Raw genomic sequence first — 15,582 nt, 5'->3', positions numbered from 1 at the left:
GGATGATGTGCACAATCATGGAGTGGGGAGCACGATAAAGGGGTAAGGAGTACATCAATGGAGTGGGTTGTATATCAATGAGGTGAGGTGTATAATAATAATGTGAATTTATATCAATGGGCTGGGTATAGAAAAATTAATCAGATGTACGTTAATGGCGGGGAACTTTTTAAAATCTTTCCATGTTGGTGTCAAGGCCAGCATCAGTTGCCCATCACTAATGACCATGAAGAGAACTGAAGAGTCAACCACATTTCTGTAGGTCAGGAGTCAAAACTAGTGGTTTTTTACAACATTTGAACATGATTACATGATGACTTTTAGGCTAGCTTTCTTCGTGTATTGAACCAGATTTCACTATCTTCCCATGATGGGATTTGAACCCATAGCCTAGAACATTATCTTGGAGTTCCCAATTATGAGCCACCACCTCCTGTAAAGTGTAACAAAGCAGCATAATAGGATGTGGTGAATAACAATGGAGCATGGCAGAGAGCAATAGGATGTGGTGTGTAACAATGGGGTATGGCCTACAGCAGTGAAATATGGTACAAAGCAAAGTCACCAGAGGACACTAGGGCTGCCCTGTCATTAGTGTAGGCGGGGACTGGTGGTGGTTTGACCTGAGGTTCACATTCCAGGTGAGGGGCGAGGTTGAGAAGGTGGCAATTCAAGGTGACCTCAGGCAGGAGCAATGGACTATAGCATATAGCAATGGGATGAGTTGTATTACAATGGTATACTGTATGTATCTGGCAGCAATCGGTGCATGTTTCCCCAGACGGTGTATGTTGTGTTCTACCTTAGTGTTTTTCTGAAATAGTGAAGTATTGAATGTTGGATTGATTCCAGCTATGATCAGCCACTTCAGCAGAGCAGAGATAAAGCCTCTTTATTTTCCTTTCCTGCACTAGGGACAGCAAAGTAGCTGCTGATATCAGCTAACTCGAAGAGACTACTGATTGAAACTGGGACCATCTTCTTCCATTCTACACTATGAAGTGATTTACCCAATTAGCCTTTGGGAGAGCTTAACAATAATTATTTTAATTCAATCACTTCACTCAGGAAAAAGTCCCATTGTTGTACTGGATCTTTCTTTCACACAATTATACTTTTTTTTGTGAACTGGCTAAGAAAATATAGGTTGAAAGCAAATAACTTAAGAATCAGCTAATACAAGTAGTCTCTTTCAGCATAAACATTGAAACACCATGGGGAGAAACAGAAGTGAGATTACTTCTAAAGAGCCAGCTGACTTGACAGACTAAAGCAAACAAAAAATGCTTTCTCAAAACATATTAAAGCACTGGAAAGATGTATACCATATAGTGTTGGTAAGAATGGAACTATTCAAAGTTGTGCTTAATGGATGGTGTTCTAATATACAGAGCAAGCTGAATGTCAAAGAATGCTATTCCTGCTGGATTTGGAGAGAGCAGATGAAATGTGCCCAGATCAGATACACCTTGATATGCAACAATATTTTGGTTTTATTTCAATGTAATATAGACATATGGATCTTATTTATTTGAAGGTCTTTCGTGAATTTATTTACAGACAAATTAATATATACAGCACAGTGTAATTTCTATACAGAGCTTGTGTTTTGAGTCACGCAGAACATAAAGCCTGTGGCCATGAAAGCATCTGGGTACTTGGCTAATTTGCATGTTGAACTTCCTAAAGGGACAACACTATGGAAGTGACAACACAAAATCCCCCTTCCTCTTAAGCTACAAGTGAAAATACATAAACATTAGGTAATAGGAAAATTAGTTATACAGAGATATAGACTGGAAAATTGACAAGTACGCAAGTCTAAATGTCTATATTTTATATCAATCGTTTCACAGCTCTTCCAGATTTTGATACAGTGAAGCCTTCTGGGTTTTGCTGTTGGCAGTTCTTGATCTGCAAACATATTGGCAGCGTTCTGGTTGTTCTTCTGGTTTTCCATCACATTGTAACTATTTGAGTGCGTATTTTCTTGTTCGCTGTTGGTTTACTGTATGTGTCCCCTACTTGGCTTCATTTTCCTCCATTTGGAGTAATGAGGCCTGGTGAGCTTTCTTGTGCTATTAGCTGCATACATTAACATCTCATTAATTATGTATTATGCCCCTATGGCACCCTGGTTGCCTAATTCCAACCTGATTCTTCCATATGCGGTAGAAGGAAGTATTGGACAGTGATGTGAAATCCGAGGAACCCTGGCACCAGCACCAGGTGTGCATTTGATCACATGTTGGCAATCCAGAGCTGACCTTTGCCATGCACATAGTGGGTCAGCAGCCACAAAACAATGCTTCTCAGGACATTGTAGGTAGCACGGTGGATACTTCATTGCACATAGAAGTGTGCATTCCTACATCTATGGTTGTTCAAGGACCAAGCCACAGAGTTTTGTGGTTCTTCGGCACATCCCATCTTACAGCACTTTGTAAGTCACTGCTACTTTCCACTGGTCACGGAAAGCCAACATCATGTTATTGTTCAATGTGGAACCATCACACACAGGAAAGCCTGCAAATGTTTCGAAGCAGTCACTTTTAGTCAATAGCTGAAAAAGCTAACAGAAAACAAAAACACAGAACCTGAATATGCCTCTCTGAACAGGCAAGACTGTTTATCTTTCAAGCCACAGTGATTCCATAGTCAGTGAATGATCACTGCAGCCAGGTCCCATGGAACTGAGTATCAATGAAGTCTTGGCTGGCTTGTTGTGCACAATGCTGCTTCACTCAATCATGCAAAAGGTGAGTTTCTTCTTGCTCAAAGTTCTCAGCTTTCTCTTCAGAAGACTGCTCCAATTGTCCCAGCTCACCAACCTCCATCACATCCCCTCATTGCCTGCTGTAATTGAAGAGATCACAGCATGCTAGGTTTACGCAGCACACTCTGTCTGCACTTTACTGTAAGACCCACTTAAATTGACCCAAGCAGCGGAATTTGATCTTCAAGAGGCATATTGTCTGCTCCATGATGGTCCTGGTTAAAAAAATAGGCTGTAGTGTCTTCACCTCGGCCAGGCAGTTGTATTATGGAGTTATCAGCCATGGAGGCAGAGGATAGTCTTTGTCCACTATCAACCAGCTTTAGAGGGCACCTAGTTCCTCAGGTGCCTCAGAAACATGAGACTTCTCAAGGCTATAGTCTTGCTAGAAGCTCCCCAAGTATCTGATGCAGACTTCCAAAATATAGTACCAATGATCACAGATGACTTGTGCATTGATGGAATGGGACCCTTCTGTCTGGATGCGCTCAGCTGCATTGACATGTACCTTTCAGAGTGACATGTGTACAGTCTCACATCCCATTGATCCCACATCATGTCCAAGAACAGGTGAAACCAGGCATCCTATTTTTGTTGGATTGGAATAGTTTTGTACAAAATTCTCCTGAACACAATCTCAGAATGCATGCCCCTCGTGGCCCTTGACACTTCCGGTATCCCAGTTTATTTTTAGGTAATTAATGTTCCCTATTGTAAATACTCTATATAACTGGCATTTCTGCAATTTCCCCGCAGATTTATTCCTGGACATTTTTCCAACAAATTAGTCATCGATGGGCTACACTTACTGTGAAATTTTACCCTCTTTTCACCTGAGTTCTGGTTAAATTGATTCTGTCTATGTACAGTTTGAGATATCCACTTCCTTCAACACTGCCATGTTCTCCTTACTGTCACTGTCCTCTTTTACTTCCTTTACTATCTTTCCTGAGCACTTTGTACCCAAGAATAGTTAACATCCAGTCTTGCCCTTCCTTGTGCCAGATCTCTGTTAGTCGCCACAACTTCATATTTCCATGGCAATCTGTACCCGGAACTCTCTAATCTTATTTTGTATGCTTTCTACGTTCAGACTTCAACTGTTAAGTTACTATTCTCTATGCTAGTGCAATCTGTTTCCAGGTATTTTGTGCATTTTGATATTCATCAGTGATTTTCATTTCCATCCCGTGGCAAGTTAATTTCAAGCCCTCCATCTTCTTGTACAGGTGACACCTTCCTCAGAGCCTGTCCCAGGAATCTAACGTCCCTGCCTGCACCCCCTTGCCTCACCCTCATCCCTGCCCACCACACAACATTTTTATCAGCCATGCATTCATCAGCCTCATCCTTCTCTTTCTGTACTTGCTTCCTTGTGGTACCGGGTGTCATCCAGTGATGACAAATTTTGGGGTACATCTTGCCAATTTCCTTTAGCTAAATCCATAAATTATGATTGCAATATCACATTCCTCCCTGTCTAAGTAATTGATACCAATATGGACTACCACCTCTGTTCACCCTCCTCTCACAAGAATGTCCTGCAACTATTCTGTGATAATCTTACCCTGGTGCCAGAGGGGTAACATAACATCCTGGAATCAACTTAATGTCTACAGAAACAGCTGCCAATTCCCTTAACTAATGAGTGCCCACCATTATTGCTCTTTCGATCACAGTCCTCTTCTCTTGTACTGCTAGGCCACAAACTTGGTTCTGACGGCACTCACTTAAGGAAACAGAGACGTTAGTAGCTTTTGAAATAGGAAACTAATTTGTGGATAGACTCCTGCACAGCCTGCTTGTTTCTTTTGAACAACCTAGAAGTCCCTATTCCCTTTTTTCCTCCAGGCTATTAAGCTGTTCAGAAACCTGTAGCTCAAGTTACTGCAGCTGCCAACATGTTCTACATTTGAGGTCACCAAGGACACTATTGGGGGGGGTGGGGCATAACTTTCCACATATTTTAGACAAAACATTTCACCTGGCTGAGCTGAGCTGCCATATCTTAACTTTATTTCCCTAATGCTAACTTTATTCTGCGTCAATTACTTATGTTACTTTATTCTATTGATCCTTATTTCCTTATTCTTATTGTTTCTCAGTTAAATCCAAGTATAGCTGCTGTTTTAAAATTTTTTTTTAGTTTACAGCAATTTGGAGGCATTTTCTAATAGCAGTTTCTTAACAACCGGTAAAGTTTCTGGGGTGGAGTAGAAGAAATAAAGTATCTTTTATTCATTCATGGGATGAGGATGACACTGGCTTTATCAGCACTTATTGCCCACCCCTAATTGCCTAGAGGGCAGTTAAGAGTCAATTGCATTACTGTGGGTCTGGAGTCATGGCTAGACATGGTAAGGATGGCTGTTTCCTTCCCTAAAAGGTATTAGCCAACCAGATGGATTTTTCTAACAATCAACAATGGATTCATGCTCATGATTAGTTTCTTCATTCCAGGTAATTTTTTTATTGAATTCAAATTCCACTATCTGTCATGGCAGGAATCAAACGTGGGACCCAGAACATTACCTGCATCTCAGGACTAACAGTCCAGCAGTAATACCACTAAGCTGTTGCCCCTAATTTCCCTGCTCCTTACCAAATTTCCCCACTCAGCAGATTTCAGTTCCTGCAATAAACTTGACTTAAAAATACCTTTGACCCCTGTACTGAATTCCCACTTTTGACCAAATTCCCACGCACCCTCCCACCAACCCTGTACCCTTGCTGACTGTGTGCTTGCTTTCCCTTTCCTTTATAAAACAGTAATGAGTAACTATCTAGCTTAATTTTTTGCTACACCTTACTCAGACAAGTGACTGATAGATTGCTGCTACTTGCAGACAGTTGTCTGCTTATCTATGCTATTTTATCTTTACTCTGTGCCACTTACTGGTAGAGGTAGCAGAAACCATAATGTGCCAACTGTGGCAATCAGAGTAGATACCACATTTCCTTTATCACAAAACTTGTTGAACCCTCCCTCATTTAGTCACCAAAATCCTGTCTTTGTCATGGCTTTTAGATCACACGTAGTCAGCTCTAGTTTTACAATTAGTCCACTTATGTTGTTACATATGATTTGTGCATCCGTATTTAGAACCTTCAAGCTCAACATTTTACTACTTTTCCTCGATGTGTCTTCAGATAAAGATATTCTATTATTGTTAAAGTCTTGCTGATTCGTGCTGACAGAACATTCTTGATTTTATCCAAATTACCTTTCAGCTGCAAGAATTGACATTTTTCTTCAATCTCCTAAATATACCCTCACTTGAAGTCTATCCCTCTCTTGCGCATGTCAAGCTTTATCTACTACCCTAGTTATTCAATTCACCAGGTTACTAACCTCGACTTAACTGCAAATTGAGTTACTTCACTGAACAGCCTCAGCCAAAGGGATCCCTCAGTGTTATGATGGCCTATGTAGTCCAAATGCTTGGATGAGTTAATGATGGTTTTATATGACTAGAAACATGTAAGCTGAATGCATAGAGAAGAATAAATTGAGTTCTGTTTTGTTGGTTGATTAAGTATAGTCACATATGCAACTCAAAATAGAAGAAAAGTCTTTTTCTTTCAAAAAAAAAGGATAGGAGAGGCTTTCTGCAACTGAGAGTTCATTATACAATCTAGTTCCCCTTGTCCATTTGGAATGCCACTTTCTTGAAAGGTCACAGGGATTGATTGGACAGCATCATCCTCTAATATGTAATAGATTGAATTAGCATTGAAAAAAACATTAACACTCATGACAAGTATTTTGTAGTTTGCAGAAAAACAATTTACAAATGCTGTTCAAATAGAAATGGATCACTGTGTTAAATTGCAGATATTAACTTATTTCTAACATATCACATTTAGCTGTTGCAAGTATTACCACAGATAGCTGTAGAAATTGGAATGCACATTCGTAATGCTCACATCATGCATCATGATACCCAATTAGCCGGCTCATTCAGGTCCATTCCTTTTTCATTTGTTCTCCGTTTGCATTTACTCGTTAGTGTGTTTTCAGTAGGATATTTTAAAAACAGCTAATCTTTATTGGCAAACTATTGTTTTGTGCCAACATCTACTGCATTCTTATCTCTAAAATACATTTTGATTCATATCCCCTTCATATTGTTGCACAGTACAAATGATATGTCCTACTGCTTGCTGCAAGTCATTATAAGATTTACAGTTATGAATGTCTGTGACACAGCCTTCAAACTAAAACAGCAAAACATATGAGCATATTAAACCTCTGCTTGAAGCTACCAAAACAAAACAGCCAACAGTACTGGATCTGTCATGATCCCATTAATTTATGCAGCCCTGCCATTACACATTGATTCAGTACTTTCCTTTTAACTGTTGAGTATCTCAAAGTTTTACTTACTTCAAGAATGCTAACTAAGATTGAAAATACATATGCTACTTTAAGGAGAACATTTTTCCATTTAAATTGATACTACTGAATTGATGGTACAATTACATGTGCCATATGGCTGTTTTAATAATGTGTAAATTGCACCACTGTGCCTCATATAGCTTGAGATAAAAGTATCTGGAAGAACTTGAATAAGCTGTCGCAGTGACAGCAACACACCTCAATGCAGCCTCTACAAAATAAATCAGGACGATGCTGCATTACAGAGCAACACCTTCTGCTGTACAAATTCAGGATCTTGAAGACAGCTGGTTTTTCTCTTAAAATTAGGAGGTGAAGCTAGAAGATCTCAGCCATAAATCAGTGATGGAGATGATTGCCCCTTGGTTGCTGTGTGGGGCAATGTAACAAACAAGTACAATAGGTTTTTCTCCTGTTCATATCAACAGTCCAAATTCTGTGTTGTCAATGGTGGCAATGCGGCCAACATTTTCATTATTCTGCTGAAGCTGACAGCAACTTTAGGGGCCTGCACATGTGTAGAATAACATAGAAATACAAACATTACTGTCACTGTTTCTCCGCTGCTCCAGAGATTGTGCTGTTGAAGTCCCTCAAGAATGAAATCTTCAAAAGAAAGTGAAGTGTTGAAAACTTTCACTTCTGCACCTTTGGTCTCACTGTAAAAATTCAGAAAAAAAGTTACAGTTTGTTGAATGACACTTTTCACACCATATTAAGTGTGCATTTACTGATACGCAATGTCACTGACTCTGATGCTAATCCTATAATTGTGGAAAGTAATTTATTTTCATTGAAAAAACATCTCTTGATTTTTTTAAACAGTTGTTTCTCTTTCCTTAATTTCTTTAATTGAGCTTTGTAAGTAGATAAATTAAAAGTACTGGGAATCGGTGTTGGTAACTTCCTGGTTTACTGTTGGTAAGAATACGTCAAAGTGATTAGCTGCTTATCCTCCTTGTTACCATAACTGATGCTACAAATCTACAAATCCAATTGACGGCATTGGATTTACATTACCATGGGGAAAATGAAAATACATGTCATAGCGATTGTTGGATCTTTGTAGGCAGCTTTGAGATCTTTAGCATTGCCTCTGCAATGACTGCAAAGTCTCAACCAATATGAAATTATAAACAGATCAACAATAATGACAGAATTTGTATATGCTGTAAAGGTGGGAGTGACAGTTATATCTGACAGTTATATACTTGAGCTGCCCACAGGACTATGCATAGAATTCAAATTGATTTTTCTGTTCATCATTACATACCATATGAATAACAAAAATGCAGTCCCATTAAGTAGTTTGGAGATGAGGTAATGGCATGGATTTTACAGTTAGCAGTAAATGACCAATGTTATGTTATTAAGTATACTTGTAATAATTACTCACCTAAGACTGGAACTTGTTACTAGAAAGCCATTTCGCACGGTACCCTCTACAGACCTGTGTGAACTGAACACGCAACTGTGTGTCTTCTTAGCCAATTTGAAAAATCTTTACTGAGGTACTTAGAGTCTGAACCAGGATGCAGAAAATAAAATAATTAATCTGAACCCATATTGTCTATAAGAGTAAGATAGAGGGACCAAAAGGAGAAAGAAAAAATGAAAAAGAAAATATTAAATGTTTCAATATTCTTGCATTTTCAACATGCTTTAGGATTCATAGAATAGGATATCCAGACTTATAAAAGTTAATATTCAGTGCCAGAGAGGTTATTTGGATGTAATTAAAATTCATCACTAAAAAAATACTTACAATAGGATGGATGAATTCTTCTTACTGTGGCACAATTTTTGTTGCAGCAATTCACACCATTCCTTATCTTTCAATGCTGTGTCTGTCAGTAAGAAAACATTCCAGTGGCTGTTCCTGGATTTTCATTTTTAATTGTGCTTCTGCACTTGTCAAAATTGCTGTCTGATTTACACTTTGATAATCTTAGCAGAAATAGACTTCCCACTACTTCTGCAAAATCCAAGGCAATAATGGTGATACATTTGGCCACTGGCATGGCTTAAACTTATAAAACAGCTTAAACTATCACAATGGCCTTCAGTGCATGGACAGCAGTGGGTGAGTAGGTGGTAGATGGGTGAATATTTGTGTAATGTTGTAATTTCATTGCCCAGGATACAATTATGTGTATATATGACATACAGGACCATCTGTTTGGTGCCTCAGTGCTAACAGGCATCTGGAAAAATGAGTTATCAAGCCTGAATAACATTATGGAAATACATTATTTGACTTTTTAGTAAAATGTGATTTGATATCCGGTGGCTCATTGCAAGGGAGAGGAAACGTATCATCACAGGCCACATTCAGGAAGGTCCGGATTACATTGACAGGCTGACACCTGAAATGATATCAACTAAAAATGATATCATCCTAAAAAGTACTTTTTAGGACAGTGTGTGGTCACGGCTTTAGTTGGATTTTGGTTTCATTGACACTATGCTAGCAAGAGAAACATGTATAAGTTGGTGGTTCTAAAAGAATGTGGGACGAAACAAAACATTTAGATGTTTCAGAATCTGTGAAATATGCTATCTTTAATTTTCTTTTGTTTGACATGAAATTAAAAGGTGGGTTGTTTGTTTCAAAATATTCTGACCTCTGTTTAAATAAACACAAAACTGGAAGTAATGTTATTCCTTGTCCATAAGAGACAGTAAATGAACTACCATAGACTTTTAGTCTCTAGTACACTCAACAATAAATATTAAAATATCACTAATTACACAATTTTCAAACTAAGTCACAGTCTGTAAAAACTGCATTTTTCAGGTATTCAGTTTGGGAAAACAGTGATCAAGACTTTTTCAGCTTATTGGTTTGTGAATTTAGTTTTGCAATATTAGTAAACTTGAACAGCTTTGCTTGATTTAGTCATATGTTACACTGTTATAGACTCATGCTTGTTAAATGTATTCATTCAGAAGTGTGTGAGCTGCTTTAAGAAGAAAGAAGATCTTGTATTATATAGCACCTTTCGTAACCACACAAAGCACAGAGGTCTTGCGCTCACTGAAGTGCTTGTGAAGTAGTCACTATTTTTATGTAGGAAACGTGGAAGCTGACTTGAACAACTGCTCCCTCACACAGCAATGTGATAAACATAGAATCCCTACAGTGTGGAAGCAGGTGTTTTGGCCCATTGAATCCGCACCAACCTTTCGAAGGCCATCCCACCCAGACCTAATCCCCTACCCTATCCCTGATTTCTCATGGCTAATCCACCTAGCCTGCATATGCTCAGACACTATGGGCAATTTAGCATGGCCAATTCACCTAACCTGCACATCTTTGGACTGTGGGAGGGAACCAGAGCACCCGGAGGAGTCCCACACAGACACAGGGAGAATGTGCAAACTCCGTATAGATAATCGTCTCGGTCTGCAGTTGCAGCTGGGTCCCTGATGCTGTGAGGCGGTAGTGCTAACCACTCAGCCACTGTGCTGCCCAAATGATCACATAATCTTTTTGTGGGAGAAAATTTCTGCAGATGCTGCAATTTGTACTGAAAACAACGAAAGCTGGAGATCACAGAGGGTCAGACAGAATTCACGGAGAGAGAGCAAGCTAACACTTTTGAGTTTAGATGATTCTTTATCAGAGCTAGGATGAGGATGGGACAGCACTTATAGTGGGTTGGGGGTTGGTGTGGCGTAGGGATCTAGTGGAAAAATGATGTTGGTAGTTCATATAAAATGATCTGATCAACAAATCTGAACTATGAACATCTTTTCTCCAATAGCACCCTACACCCACTACCCACACCCTACCAAACTATAGCATAAATGTTGTTTCCTTCACACTTTTCTGATGAAGAGTCATCTAAATTCGAAACGTGAGCTTGCTTTCTCTCTCCATGAATATTGTCTGACCCATTGTGATTTCCAGCGTTTGTTGTTCTCAGTAATCTTTTTGTGATGATGATTGAGGGATAAAGATTGATCAGAATACCAGAGATAATTCTCCTGCTTGTCTTCAAAACAGAGCTGAGATCTTATCTGAAGTCCATCTAAGTGGTCACTTAGGACCTCAGTTTAACATCTCAAGCAAAAGATGGTGCCTCTGACAGCGAAGCATCCTCTCCGTTCGGGACTAAATCATCAGCATGGATTGCTGTGCCCAAATTTTAGTGAGGGACTCAAATACTCAAATCATCTTCCATTTCAGTGGTGATATTGCCATCCCCCAGACATGGTTTCCACAAAATGCAATTGCATTGTGCAACCTATGGGCCATTTGCAGACTTAATAAGAACTCCATATGCTGCAATATAGTCTTCGTAAACATCTTGAGTACTGTGGTGAACAAATCCTGGACTGATATAGTACAACAGGTTCAAATGATCCTGTACTGAGGGAGGTTTAAATGAATAAGCCTGTAATGACGCTGCTGTTCATTATCTTGAACAATTCCACAAAAAGGGACATCAATTTGTGTTTGGTAATGCCTGAGGTTTCCATCTTACACTGAAAATTAATTGGAAGTACAGCACAATTAATTATAAGATGCAAAAATACATGACAAATTTCTAAAAGATGACTTAATGAAGTGAAACCATTCGAAAAAGGGCATAAGGAAAAATGAGCAGTTACAGTACACCGTATGCATCTGCTAAAGAGCCACTGAGAACAATCACTATAACATCGAGATAATGCCGTTATCAAGCTCCCCTCAGTTTTCACTCCTTGTCACAGCAAAATGAAACAGAAGGCCAAATTTAGGGATTATTGGCATTTTTAAAAAATTGCATTGCTTGGTAGAGTATAAATTCAAGATAATGAACCATGATCATAACGAAGCCCCAGTTTTAACTAAACCTATGCTACACTGAATACTTTCAATGGAAATTACAAGTACTTAATCTGGGTAGGCCCCCACTCATCCAATGACAACTATGTTTAAGCTTTTTGAAAACAAAATGTGTTGCAGTCCAAATGTAGTGTAACATACACTATGTACATTACACTGCATGACAATAACAAATTTTAATATTGTCATTTAATGCACTTTTTAGTATGGCACTTGCATTAATAAAAATTTCCTTATTAGTTGGCCTGCTTCCAAAGAAGGGTTAGACTTTCACTCAACATCAGCTGGAACAAACATCCTCCATCAGCTCTTTCCGAGATAGACATCTACATTTCCAAATATCATTAAACATATTGACTAGCTCAGGAGTAAATTTGCAAAAGCACGTATGTCTCCATTTCCCATTATGGCTGCATAGCTGCCCAGATACTAACAATGATGCATCCCGTGATTGAGCCATTAATTTCATTGTACAATTAACAAAATAATGAACTTTATGGAATCTCTTGCTACTGTTCTCAGAAAATTGTCATTGTGCTTCAACAAAATGAATCTATTTAAAACTGAATGACGGTTTCCTTGTACAGCAGTGTGCCAACCAATTTTGTCACAGCTAGATCCCACAGCTGCAATGCAATGAGTGACCATTCTATTTACTTATTTGGTGAGAAAGGAATGTTATCCAATGTATTACAAAAAGCTTTGCTTGCCTCTTTAAATAGTGCCAGAGAGTGCTTAATATCCATTTAAACAATTACGAAAGGGCTTGATGTACGATTTTATCCAAATAGTGAAATCTCTGAGAATTCAGCACTCCTGCCACATTGAGCTCAAATTGTATGGTCATACCAAAATCTTTTGATTCAGTTCTTAATGCGTTACCGACTGAGACAAGGGGGCACTGAAATGCTGGCACAAGAGAAAAGAGTGAAACGTTACATCACTCACAACTTGCAAACAAAAAAGCTTTACTTGCTCATGAGGAAAGTCTCATCAGTGTGAGAGCATTTCACTGTCCTTCACTAATGCTTCTGCCCGCAAAGGAAGCCATTTGCTTCTATTGTGAAGGACACATTGATTAAATAGCTTTCACACCACAGCCACACGCCAGATGGCAGACAGGAAAACAGACAACACAACCTGTTCACGAATATTTAAGAATCAAAATCACATTGCACCTTGTATGTAAATAAAGGCTGTCATGCACATTTCAAAAAGAATAAAAAGCCCATCATAGTCCAGCCACTGACTGTCTTATTTTGATAACTCTACCATTTCTATTTTCTTCAGTGACAATATAAAATACTTGAAAGATGTAACTGGCATCCTGAATTTCTACTCAAAATATTACTTAAAATTTCAAATGCTGACTGACCTATTTGCTTTTTTATTTCAGACTTCCAGCATTTGTGGTTACTGTTTTCTGCCATTAGGTCATTCTTTCTAAAGTCCTGAACACATTCACTTTAATCCCTGTTCCAGTCCTTCCAGTTTATGGTCCATCCACCTACAGAGAATCCTGGTGAAAGTTTCTGTAGCTCTGGAATTCCATAACTTTGGGGAATGGATCAGATAACCAGTTTCAAGTGCTTCAATATTTTCCAACAGGATTTCACTCATCTCTCGATCAGAGACACCAAGTGCAGCCAAAATATATTTCTCCTTTGAGAGGGGGAGGATGGTTTTAAATATTGGATATTGGCACTAAGAGGTAATGATTGAGTTTTAACTCAATGGATAGCTTTTTCAATCTCTAAGGGCTGACAGGCAGATTAAGGTAACCCTCCAGTACATCCAACAATTAGAACTGTGCAGGTGTAGTTCACAATGCGAGTTCCAGACCACCCTGGACCTCTTCAATTCCACATACAAAAGGGTTAGTGTCTCACTGAACATCAACTAGACCAAAAATCCTCCTTCAGCCTTTTCCAAGATAGGCATCTCCATTTTTAATTGTGATTAAACTATTGAGTAGCTCAGGAGTAATTTCACAAAAACACACATATCTCTGTATCCTGTTTGAGACTGGCTAATCACCCTGACACTATCAATGATAAATCCTGTGACTAACCCATTAATTTCATTGTTCAATTAACAAAAGGATGAATTTTACAGAACCGTTTGCTACTGTTATCAGAAATTTGGAGGGATATGGACCAAGGGCAGGCAGAAGGGATTAATTTAATTTGGCACCATGTTCAGCACAACATCGTGGGCCGAAGGGCCTGTTCCTTTGCTTTAGTGCTCTATGTTCTATGTTCCAAATTTCTCATTGTGCTTCACACAAAATGCTTCTGTTTATGATCGAATGACAGTTGCTTTATACATAAACGTGTCAACCATTTTGATCACAGATCAATACCAGTTTATGTATTATAAACATTTTACTCAACCACTCTTGTCAATGAGGTGAACAAAGGGGCACAGGATTTGGTTTGTAGTTCAACTTCTTTTTAATCAATAAAACTATTCTTATTAAGAAAACCATGTGAGCATTTCTCAAATTTTCACTATTTATACTCTAACTCTTTCCACCTGAGAAAGGATATTATCCACAATGATCCATGTTTGTACTGGCCATTCAATTCTCCTACTTCTCCAATGTTGGGTTGGCACTATTCCAAGAAAGTGGGTCTGGCAGGTCAGGATGAATCTTCTCCTTGGTGTTTTTGTGTAGTCATATTGTGTTCTGCCTGGATCTTCGCTGAGAGTCTTTGCTGAGGGAGTGTCTTCCAAGGTGTGTATTTTTATCCCCCTCACCCCAGACCTTCCTGAATGTCCTGCGGTCTTTGCCCAATGGGGCTATGAGCGGGGTTCAAGGCATCCAACGGAATTACACCAACACCCTTGCCATGCTGAGGAGGTGTAAAGTACATATGCTCAGGTACTGGCTGGAAATCAAGGTGCTAGAAAGTCTGATCACCACTTCTCCAATGCACAACCCTGTGGCTGGTTGTAATTCGGTCCTCCGAACATTTGTGACCTCTTCGACCTCGGTTTCTGCTGTTCTCTGTAGCTAAAAGCTGCTAGGTGTTGTTTAAGTGGGTTCAACCAATTTTCTGTCAGGCCTGATCTCTCTGACTTGGGTCAATTTAGAATGTCCAATTTTGGGCCTGCATTTGCATGATCACACCGTCCATTTTCATCTCCCTGAATACCTGACCGTCTCTCATTCCAGGAGGAATGCAGCATGTAAGAGGGCAGAAAGAGTCAAGGTGGTTGCTGGGTTGACCAACAATTATCTTCTTACCCCTTTAAACGAGCAGGACCTAACTCTGACCACCCCATGTGGCTGACTGACTTTGTCCAAGCCCATGGACTGGTATCAGCGGCTTACTACACCGGGACTCCCTGACCAAAGCTTAACCGTCTCAATTTGACTGAGGCCTGCTGACAACCACAACAAGTTTCCTCCCTCTGTATCTGTGCTAAATAGCAAGGTGAGGACGGAGTAATATGAGCGTTACATCTTAGGTTGAGGAGGAAAAGGATAAAATAGCAAGCCACAGCATGAATACCATGAGCACCCAGGTAAAATCAAAGTAAGTGAGTGCTAAGACAATGAGGAAAGCT

General features: G+C 39.3%; 1 long non-coding RNA gene across 1 annotated transcript in view; it reads right to left on the bottom strand.

Annotated features, from left to right (window-relative positions):
• Positions 1 to 6,647: 6,647 nt before the first annotated feature.
• Positions 6,648 to 15,582, bottom strand: part of LOC132210984 (uncharacterized) — a 60,621-nt gene continuing 51,686 nt past the window's right edge. Inside the window, exons 2-3 of the long non-coding RNA XR_009447248.1 lie at positions 8,572 to 8,697; positions 6,648 to 7,834 (exon numbers count right to left, since the gene is read on the bottom strand). This is a non-coding gene — a long non-coding RNA (uncharacterized LOC132210984). The remainder of the gene's footprint in view (positions 7,835 to 8,571; positions 8,698 to 15,582) is intronic.

This window comes from Stegostoma tigrinum, chromosome 26 (genome assembly GCF_030684315.1).
Source record: "Stegostoma tigrinum isolate sSteTig4 chromosome 26, sSteTig4.hap1, whole genome shotgun sequence".
NCBI classification, from domain to species: Eukaryota; Metazoa; Chordata; class Chondrichthyes; order Orectolobiformes; family Stegostomatidae; genus Stegostoma; species Stegostoma tigrinum.
The sequence above is the reverse complement of the archived record's forward strand: the minus strand, read 5'-3'. Positions and strand labels throughout refer to the sequence as shown.